The sequence below is a fragment of the Lycium ferocissimum genome, chromosome 5, assembly GCF_029784015.1.
Source record: "Lycium ferocissimum isolate CSIRO_LF1 chromosome 5, AGI_CSIRO_Lferr_CH_V1, whole genome shotgun sequence".
NCBI lineage: Eukaryota > Viridiplantae > Streptophyta > Magnoliopsida > Solanales > Solanaceae > Lycium > Lycium ferocissimum.
The window spans coordinates 54430905-54441250 of NC_081346.1; the positions used below are offsets into that span (position 1 = coordinate 54430905).

The 10346-nt window shown below is 32.1% G+C and overlaps 1 pseudogene; it reads right to left on the bottom strand.

Moving 5' to 3' along the window:
- Positions 1 to 125: 125 nt before the first annotated feature.
- LOC132056906 (probable L-gulonolactone oxidase 6) lies at positions 126 to 3602 on the bottom strand (annotated as a pseudogene).
- Positions 3603 to 10346: the final 6744 nt, after the last annotated feature.

Below are 10346 nucleotides of genomic sequence, written 5' to 3' on the forward strand. Positions count from 1 at the left end.
AAGGATTTGAAAAACAACATTGTTACCAAACCATATGGTTTCTAATCAACCAAAAGAGCCTTTAATTTGTTGTCATTAATTACTTCCTGACTCTTCTCTATGTTTTCAATAATGGTACAGTCAAGTGATGAAAGAATTAACTAACCATTGTTTGTCAACCCATAAGCACCAATCTTCAATGTGGAAGTAGTTACTTTGGCACTTGAGCATTTTCCACGAGCATCGTTTGTTGCTTCTTGATTCTCCTCTAGTGAACAAAGAAATACAAAGAAAGGAGAGAAAAGTCATGCCTGGTATCGAAAATGTTAACATGCAAACCAGTTACTGTTAGGATCGACATAACAGTAATGTGGACTAACAAAATATACTTTAAATGAGGATAAAACAGAAATAAAGAAAAGTATACTAAAATATGCATATGATTTGGTCAATTGAACTTCATATGAGAAAACTAATACTCCATCCCCGAATCGATTTATATGAGGGGGTCGGGTTCCGATAATGAGGATCAAAACACTTAATCTTTGACCGCGATTTCGACCATAGATTCTTTGAGTATTTAAAATACATTTTACATATTTACAAACTACATGAAAAGTATTAGAAGTGAATAGAATAAGTAATGTACAATATATTAAAAGAAGTTAAGAAAATTGTAGTTTAAAAAAAAAAAAAAAATTGTTTGACACCTCCAAAAGTAAAACCCTCCTATAAATTGGGACAAAGGGAGTACAAAAGAAGGTATAAAACTCTCGAAATAATAATCTCCTCCTCTTAAACAAGACTCTTTTTACCGAAAGACTGTATTGTGGATGATATTGTGTTGTTTGGGAAGGAAGGATGCTCAATTTATAGAAGTGCAAAACTTCTATAACAAAATAATAAATATGAAAAAAAAATTCCATCAAGAAAACTTTTTTGAGTAAAATACAATTATGGTAAAATCCAAATAAGGTATGAAATTCAAGGAAACCTATTAGTTACTCCCCGTTCCAATTTATGAAGCGCAGATCGGATTTCGAAAGTCAAACCTTTTACTTTTTATTGTGAATTTAGATATAAAATCCTTATGTTTATGAAATAAAATTTACATATTGGGAAATTATGTAAAAAAAAAAAAAAAGGATAAGTGACATTATTTCAAAAGATTTAAAATACATTTGAAAAAATAACGGTTAAAAAAAAGATCGTTTCATCTCGAATCCGAAAAGTGAGACGGAGAGACTAATAATTACCTGAGGTTCTTATAATGGCGAGGACGAGCGAAGATGTAGAGCGAAATCAATGAAGTCATCGAGGCCATTGCCACGAGTGTTGGCAGGAACTCGATCATCAATCCTATAAACAACCTTGCGCTGACTAGGATACCATGTAAAATCTGCAAATTCATGTTGTCTCCCAAACTTAGCTGCATCATCCCCCAAATCTGAGTCATTCCTTTCTGAACGGGTTATTGAACGTTTGAACACTGGTTGCAGTTTCACTGTCACCTAATATTCACACATAAAGATTTGTCATTCTTAGCTTGGGACAGATTAAAGTTTTTAATTTGATAGGACTTTTAAGTTTTTCCGCATTAACCTTATTATATCTGTGGGCTCAGATCCAATATTTATTAAAATTTTAGTAGATTTTTAAATATATATATATATATATATATATATATATATATATATATATATATATATATATATATATATATATATATGCCATCCAACTATCGGAAATGACTCATTTATGTCACTCGTCAATAGTTTGGCTCATTTATGCCATCGAACTATAGGAAATGACTCATTTATGTCACTCATCAATAGTTTGACTCATTTATGCCATCGCCCGTTAATAAAAATGACTCATCCATGCCATATTTCATTAAAACTGATTTTACAATACCATATATGACACGTGGCCTCTAACTAGATTATGGTTGTGAGCGGGTAAGGTGTATGGGTCGGATTTTTTATTAATTTGGTATTTAAAATTGGGCTGGTTTAAATGACGTAGACCTCTAATTGGAGGCCACGTGTCATATCTGGTATTATAAAACCGGCGTTAATAAAAAATGGCATGGATGAGTCATTTTGGTAACAGGCGATGACATAAATGAGTCAAAATATTGATGAGTGGCATAAATGAGTCATTTCCTATAGTTCGATGGCATAAATGAGCCAAACTATTGACGAGTGGCATAAATGAAATAAAAAAGTTGGATAAAAATAAAAATAAATATAAGAGAAAAATAAGGACAGAACCTCAATGCCTACTAAGGTTAATTAACTCAAGAATTTTTCTAAAAGAATTTCGGAAAGACTTTTACGTGGTAATAATAACTGTATAAATAAGCAATCATACAACTTAAATGAACTATTCTTTTTCTTTAATAGGGTCTGGTTTGAAAATTTTCACCCTGAAAACTTTCCCTCTTTTCATTGTGGTACAATTGAGAGGTGGGTAGAACATGCCGATCAACTAGACATGCTGTTATAAAAAGTACCTACCTGTGAATTAACTCCAAGAACACCTAGGGACACTAGCTGCATCCAACTCAGGATTACCATTTTTCAATGTACGGAGTTTAGCATAATTGTTTGCCGCTTCATCTGGTATGACAATTCGAAGTTGCACAATATAATCATGTACTGAGCTTCCCAAACCCCAAAGAGAACTTCCATGAGCACCTGTTGTTGGAAAAAAATAACTCAAAGTTATAGGAAATCAAAGTTACGCACTATTATAAAGAAGCGTGGAGAATTATAAAGAACATTCAAAGATTTATGAGAATTTTAAATAAAATATTTTTCATAGGCATTGAGGTTCTGTCCATATTTTTCTCTTCTGTTTTTTTATTATTATTACTTCTACAGCAGTACTTTCCTTATTATTACTTCTACAGCAGTACTTTCCTTTCATATTTTCATATTGAACATTCAAAGATTTATGAGATTTTAAATAAAATATTTTTCTTCACCTGTTCCAATTAGGCCACCAATGGTTAAACCCCACCAGTAAGGCGTATAAGGCAGGACTAATCCTGCCTTGGCCGCCTCACTGATCAACTGTCTCAAGTTACCCCACTTTCAACGGTCATTGTCATGTTTTCTTGATCCACTTTTAGGATCTTGTTTAGGAATTTTGTACTTATAAGTAATCCGTCTTCACCCTCTGGACAAACCAACTTGGGTATGCTGTGTGAAAACCGAGTCGCCACTTTCATTTTTCTCTTTTCTTTTGTGGCATTTGCCACTATAGAAATGATCTCTTCTTCTGTGGTTGGAAAAACAGCTTGAGCTGCCTTGCAAATGCTCCGATCTGGGAAGGCACCATAAGAGTTTGTAATGGTGCAGTTAAAGTTTGTTTTGGTTGAACATTTAATGGGATCTTCAGGTGGGCTAGATTTCACTAAGTAAATCATAAAGATAATCCAGCTTAGTTTTAAGAAGATTTTTGGGTCGCCCATAACTGGTAATCAGAGAGAGGTACAAATTGCAGACAGAGAATTGCCCAAAATAAATAGAAATAAATGTGCGATGTAGCTGGCTAGTTGAAGGCAGAATATTAGTTGGATATCCAAACTATTAATAGTCTTCATTACCTCTTGAAGTTAATTATTTGATCTCATGCTAAGATAGTGAGATACACTCACATGCAACGTGATTTTTTTAAAAATAAAAAATATTTCTTTTTTACTTTATTAAATTTATTAATTTCTTGGATTTTCTTTTTCTGGTTGTTACAAAAAACTTGGCTGTTACTCCACTTTTTAGATGAAATTTATTATTGGCTAAAATAATGTGTTGGGTTAAAGAGCATTTACTATTGAAAAATATTATTGTTAAAATGCCTTATTACTCCTACACGTTGGTGACCATAAAAGTGGCTGAAGTGGATTCATTTCTTAAGGTGAGAATGGTTGAATGTGGCCATTATTTTCCTTGTAACTCCTCTCACGTTAATGGCCATTGGAGCAAGATAATGACAATTATTTCTTTTGTAACATTTGTAACCGCTAACCTTTTACTCACCCATATTCAAGTGTGTGTATATATATATATATATATATATATATATATATATATATTATAAGGATGACGTTCTTCTCCTATAAACAGAAGTCACCCTTAGCTTTGTCGTGTGTAGAAGACATACATTGGAGTAGTGAAAGAGAGTTGAGAGAAAGAAAATAATCTAAGTTTCCAACTTAGTCACTATAAAAGAGAGTATTTTTTGTGTTGAAAGAAGGTGTTCTTTTGGTGGAGCTTTGGACTCTTTAACTAGTCCGGAGTTGTTTGAGTCACACGACGTTGACGGGCTGTTGTATCCTGGAGGGGACAAGTTAGAGTTATACTGCGGAACGGTGAAGATTATACCGCGATGGGCTTGAATCTCCTTAAAGAGAGCGAGATATCTGCGCCTCAGAACGAAAAATATTTATTTACTTTGTTCTTCATTTTCATTTTTATTTTTTCATTGTAATTTATTGTAAATGGTAATTTCACCAACAATTTTAAGGAGTTTTAATATTATAGTAAGAGATTACAAAAGAAAAATAAGACCACATTCATCCATAAAATATGAGTAATGAGATAGTGGAAGGACAAAAGTAATTCATGTTATGGCACCAAAACGTGTGAAAATGGTTACATCTTTATGGTCATTGATTGATGAATGAACATGGAACTTTAATATGATATTAAAATGCTCACTATCTCCATCAATCCCCCACTCAATTTTAAGGAGATTCATCTTTGTTACAGTTTGAAAAATTGCGGATATCAAGATAGGAGATGTCAAAATCATTCCACTTCGGCGTCGCTAGATCTCTTTAAGAGATGAAAGGGTAAAGTATTTTTTTTTCCTACTTGCTCAACTTAAGCGGAAGAAAGGTTAAAAACTTTTTACCTTATATCTTTATAAATAAAGTGATATTACTTTTCAAGAGTATAAATTGTTGTTTAAATTCTCAAAATAGTGGGGGCTAAAGAGGTGAGAAAAATATTTATCATGAAAAAATGATTCATGCATCTTTGAGAATGCATGTATTAATCTTGAAAAATTCACATGTCATTTTTGCCTCAACGGTTGATCATTTGTCAATCTTTGTCTCTAACATTGGTGTTGTTAAATTAAACTAAAAATATGTGTAGCAGTCATTTTGATGTGAGAAATTTGAGTGAGGCAAATTTCATTCTTGGAATGAAAAACATAAAAAAAACATGTGATGACACTTTTTTAACCGAGTCACATTATGTTGATGAAAATTGTATGAAGTACAATTCCTTTTGAGAAATATGACAAAATATGTTGTGAATGTTTTCCATGTCCAAATATGGAATATTTTGATTAAGATGATATATTTGATTCCAATTCAATGTGAAATTGTGAGAAAATGTTTTGTTGGTATTGTGACGTACGTTGTTTTATTTTAAAAATATTATAAATAATTAATTTGTGTATGTAGCAAAAGTACTTAATACAAAGCAAACCATGTATATTTACTTGATAAGAAATTTTGTGGCTTGTTTTATAAAAAATGTTTATTACTGAAGGATTTTTTGGTACATAAACACTTGGTGCTATTTGTTAGGGATTAAAAAAAATTATTATTCACAACTCTACCATGGGGGCTAAGCTAATTGTTTTAGCTTCAGCTAGTGAAGAAGAGAATTGGTTGAGAATTCTATTATCTTATTTTGAAAATAAATTTCTTCTAATTTTGATTTATTGTGACAACACTAATATTATTGGTAGAGTTCAATAGTTATCACTTTTTAAATTGACCCATGTGAACATATATCTTTTTGTGAGATTATTTGTGAAAAGTGGTATACCATAAATATTGATTGTGTTAAATCTTGTGATAATCTTGAAATTTATAGACAAAGGCCTTATGATTCAAAGGCATGCACATCGAGGGGGATGGGATTAAATCCGAAAATTTCTAAGTCATTTATGAGAAACCCAAAGAACTAGGAGATTCTATAAGTGGGTTTTATGAAAATGAATCAATGATGACTTGTTGTGAAATGCACTATTATATTTTTATTCCCTCCCTATGATGTGAGTGCATTTGAGAATGATTTGTGGAGGTTGAGTTCATAAACTCTTAAGAAATTCTATAGCTCGTATGAGTGGGGTGTTAAATTATGAGAAGCATTATTGAGATTATTTCATGATGTCAGTGTGGAGGTAGGCCGCTTCCTATGAGAATTGGGCTCGTTCTCAAAAGCACTCATGAAAACCGGAATAGCACAAGGCCGTAATGTGTTGGCTATTAAAGCTTATGTCAAAACCTTGATTATTATGTGTAAGCAGTGATACTTTATTTCCTTTAAGCAAAGTTATATATATATATATATATATATATATATATATATATATATATATATAATATATATATATATATATATATGCATAATAGTCTCCCTTCAACTAAACTGGCGATAACTCTCTTATTTCAATATTAAAATGAGTGGGGTATTGTTGGGTTAAAGAGCATTTTAATATTGCAAAATATTATTGTTAAAATTCCTTATTACTCCTAACGTTGGTGACCATAAAAGTGGCTGAAGTGGATTCATTTCTTACGGTGAGAATGGTTGAATGTGGCCATTATTTTGCCTCGTAACTCCTCTCACGTTAACGGCCATTAGAGCAAGATAATGACAATTATTTCTTTTGTAACATTTGTAACCACTAACCTTTTACTCACTCATATTCTTCATATATATATATATATATATATATATATATATATATTCATTATAAGGTTGACTTTCTTCTCCTATAAATAGGAGACACCCTTAACTTTGTGGTGTGTAGAAGATATACATTGGAGTAGTGAAAGAGAGAGTTGAGAGAAAGAAAATAATCTAAGTTTCCAACTTAGTCACTATAAAAGAGAGTATTTTTTATGTTGAAGGAAGGTGTTCTTTTGGTAGAGCTTTGGACTCTTTAACTAGTCCTGTGTTGTTTGAGTCACACGACGTTGGTACATTGTATCTGGAGAGGCAAGGGAGAGTTATCTTCTTTGGACCGGTGAAGATTATATCGCAATGGGCTTGAATCTCCTTAAAGAGAGCGAGATATCCGCGTCTCAGCCTGAAGAATATTTATTTACTTTGTTCTTCATTTTTCATTTTATTTTTTCAACTGTAATTTATTGTAACTGTGGTAATTTCACTAACATAATGAATTTCAGCCAATTTGATTTTAATAGATTTTGTCCGAAAAGAAAAAGTACACTGTCGAAATAGATATTCATTACATATAAATGAGATATAATAAGAATTATACAGTTGGAACTTCATTATTCTACTACAAAATCTTTTTAGTTCACCAAAAATAAATTAAAGGAGCTCTAACCAAGTGTGTGTCTCTCTATATATATATATATATATATATATATATATATATATATATATATATATATATATATATATATATATATATATATTCTTTTTATAGATTTGACCCGAAAAAAGAAAAAAACAACAGTTGAAATAAATAATCATTGCATCTAAAAAAGAAGTACATAGTTGCGACTCTATCATTTTGGTTAAACTTTTTTAATTGATTAAAAACTACATAGTTGAAATAAAGAGACATCGCATCTAATAAGAAATACACAATTGATACTTCATAATTTTTTATAAAATTAGTTTTGTTTGATTAAAATGATGGAGTTCTAGCTAATTAGTTTTTTTTTACAAATTGACCTAGAAAAAGAAGAAATACACAGTTGAAATAAATAGTTGTAACAAGTAGTCAGCAAGTTGGGGTAAAATTTGCATTATATATTAAGCTGAAGCAAGAAGAAACACACAAATGAAATCTATAAACTATTATATGTGACGATGTGGCAATTAACAGTTGAAAAATAACCTACTTCGGAGTTGATTTTTCAATCTTTTTCATCCCCATGCACCTTAAATCAGCGTCTTAGGGGATAAAGAATATCAAACAGTCAAGTTTATAGGAATCATTAAGATTACTTATAGTTTAAGTGTGCAACTAATAATTCGTGTCAAGATTAGGATCTTTAGGTATATATTATGCCTAAGTTGAATTATGAAAAAAATTATTTTGTGTCTAACATAATTTACACTAGTGTTTTAAAAGGCCTTTTCGGGGCGAGCCCAGGGAAGAGGCACACCAAAAATATCTTGAGGCGATGGTTGCGGGCGAAAGTCTCAAAAGGCATGCGCCCTAACAATTCGGGGTGTACGCCTGAGAGTGAGGCAAATGTTTGTGTTGGGGTGTATGTCTAGAAAACTTCTTCAAATTAAAATAAAATTTGTTGAATAAGTCCTTAATATAATACCCAAATTTTCAAAAGTTAGCTAAATTTTTTTGAAAAGAAACTAAATGATTGTACGAAAAGAATAGAAAATCTCTCGAGGGGATTTTACAGAATCATTTCACCAACAAGCCAAAAACTTGACTTATTAATATTTATTCTATTTGTTAGTAGCTTATAGTGGATTAGTTTGATTAGTTTTTGTGGAGATGGAGCAGATGTTGTTGGGTTTTTGGGCTTTTTCCTTTCCTAGGGGATAAATAAAAGGAAAAATTACTTGGTGTAGCTTCTTCTAAGAGGTAATTATTGATAATAACAACCTTTTGTAATAATTACATTTCGTAGCTACATGATATACCAAGCCCATTTTTCCCTAAAGCCCACATTATTTTACTAGCATATTTTTCACATCTTCTTCTCCATGTATCTGAGTGTATTTGAGTGTATCTCGTCATATGTATTTGGCTCATATGTCTTGTATCTCATATGTATTTGGCGCCAAATACATAGGAGATACATTCAAATACAGTGAATACGTTCAACTTCGCAGCAACTCGAATACATTCAAGTATATGTGACATTAGATAAAGTTGGATACAACTAAACGGTGTATTCAAATACACTAAAATACATCAAATGCAGCGAAATGCCTAATGCAACTACGAATTATAAATATGAAAAGGTAGTTATGGATGGTTAATTGCTCCTAAAAGGTAGTTATTTATGTAAGTTCACCTTTTGGACCTAGCCCACTTTGCCCTAAAGTCCACTATATATAAGATCAACTTAGGTCTTATTTCATGAACACGAGAGTGAATTCATAACAGCCATATAGAGAAAAAAAGTGAGAGAAAAGTGCTGATTTTCGCACAGTGAAAATCAGCTACAACAGTTAACCATTGAATCGTGCCGATTTGAACTGGGAGTTCTCAACATTTGGTTCTTGGATTTCAACGGTGGAGATTGGATTTTGTGGTCTGTAGCTCCAGTTTTCGAGCACGAACAATAGCTCGTTTTTGGGGGTGATTTCTCTCCTTTCTTCACTAGTTTTGGTGCTATCTTTTATGTATTGTTGCTTCGTATTTGGCGTTGATGTTGTAGCCATTTGGAGAATATTATTGTAACTCTTGTTAATTTTAGTGGAGGTTTTGTGGGCCGGAAGTCCCGTGGTTGTTTCCTCTTCACATTGAAGGGGTTTTTCCATGTGAAATTTGTGTCTCTTCCATTTGATTTATTTTACTTGCTTTTCTATTTTATTGTTGGTATAGTTTCTACCCATATTTCTATTTGTGCTAGCATTTATTTCCTTCTCTTGGTTCAAATAGTGTGGAAAGTTTTGACTTTGGCATTTCTTCCAATGTTACCTTATCGTGCAATTTGGTATTTGCTTTTTTCTTCCCAACAAAGTGGTATCAGAGCTTGTGATTATATTTGATTGTGTTGATTGTCTATTTGAATGATGGAGGTAAATATGAGCAAGATGGTTTGTTTAAATGGCAGTAATTATCATATCTGGAAAAGCAAGATGAAAGATTTTCTCTTTGTCAAGAAAATGCCTTTATCTGTGTTTGCTTCTAAGAACCCCGAGTCTATAAATGATGAGGATTGAGAATTTGAGCACTTACAGGTTTGTGGCTACTTCAGGCAATGAGTTGAAGATAATGTTCGAAATCATATTGTGAACGAGACAAATGCTAAAAGCTTGTCGAGACACTTTATCCGTTGAAGATATGCAATAACAAGTTGTTCCTACTGAAACAATTGATGAATATTAGATACAAAGAGGGCACTCATATTTATGATCATATAAATGATTTTGAGGATGTCCTTGACCAGCTATCTGGAATGGGTGTCAAGTTTGATGAAGAAATACATGGACTTTGGCTTCTTAATGCTCTGCCAGACTCTTGGGAAACTCTTCGAGTTTCTTTGACTAATTCTGCTCCCAGTGATGGTGTAACTATGGAATATGATAAGAGTGTTTTTTTGAATGAAGAGATGAAAAGAAATCTCAAGTTTTTTTCCGGGTTTACACCGATGTTTTGGGGAC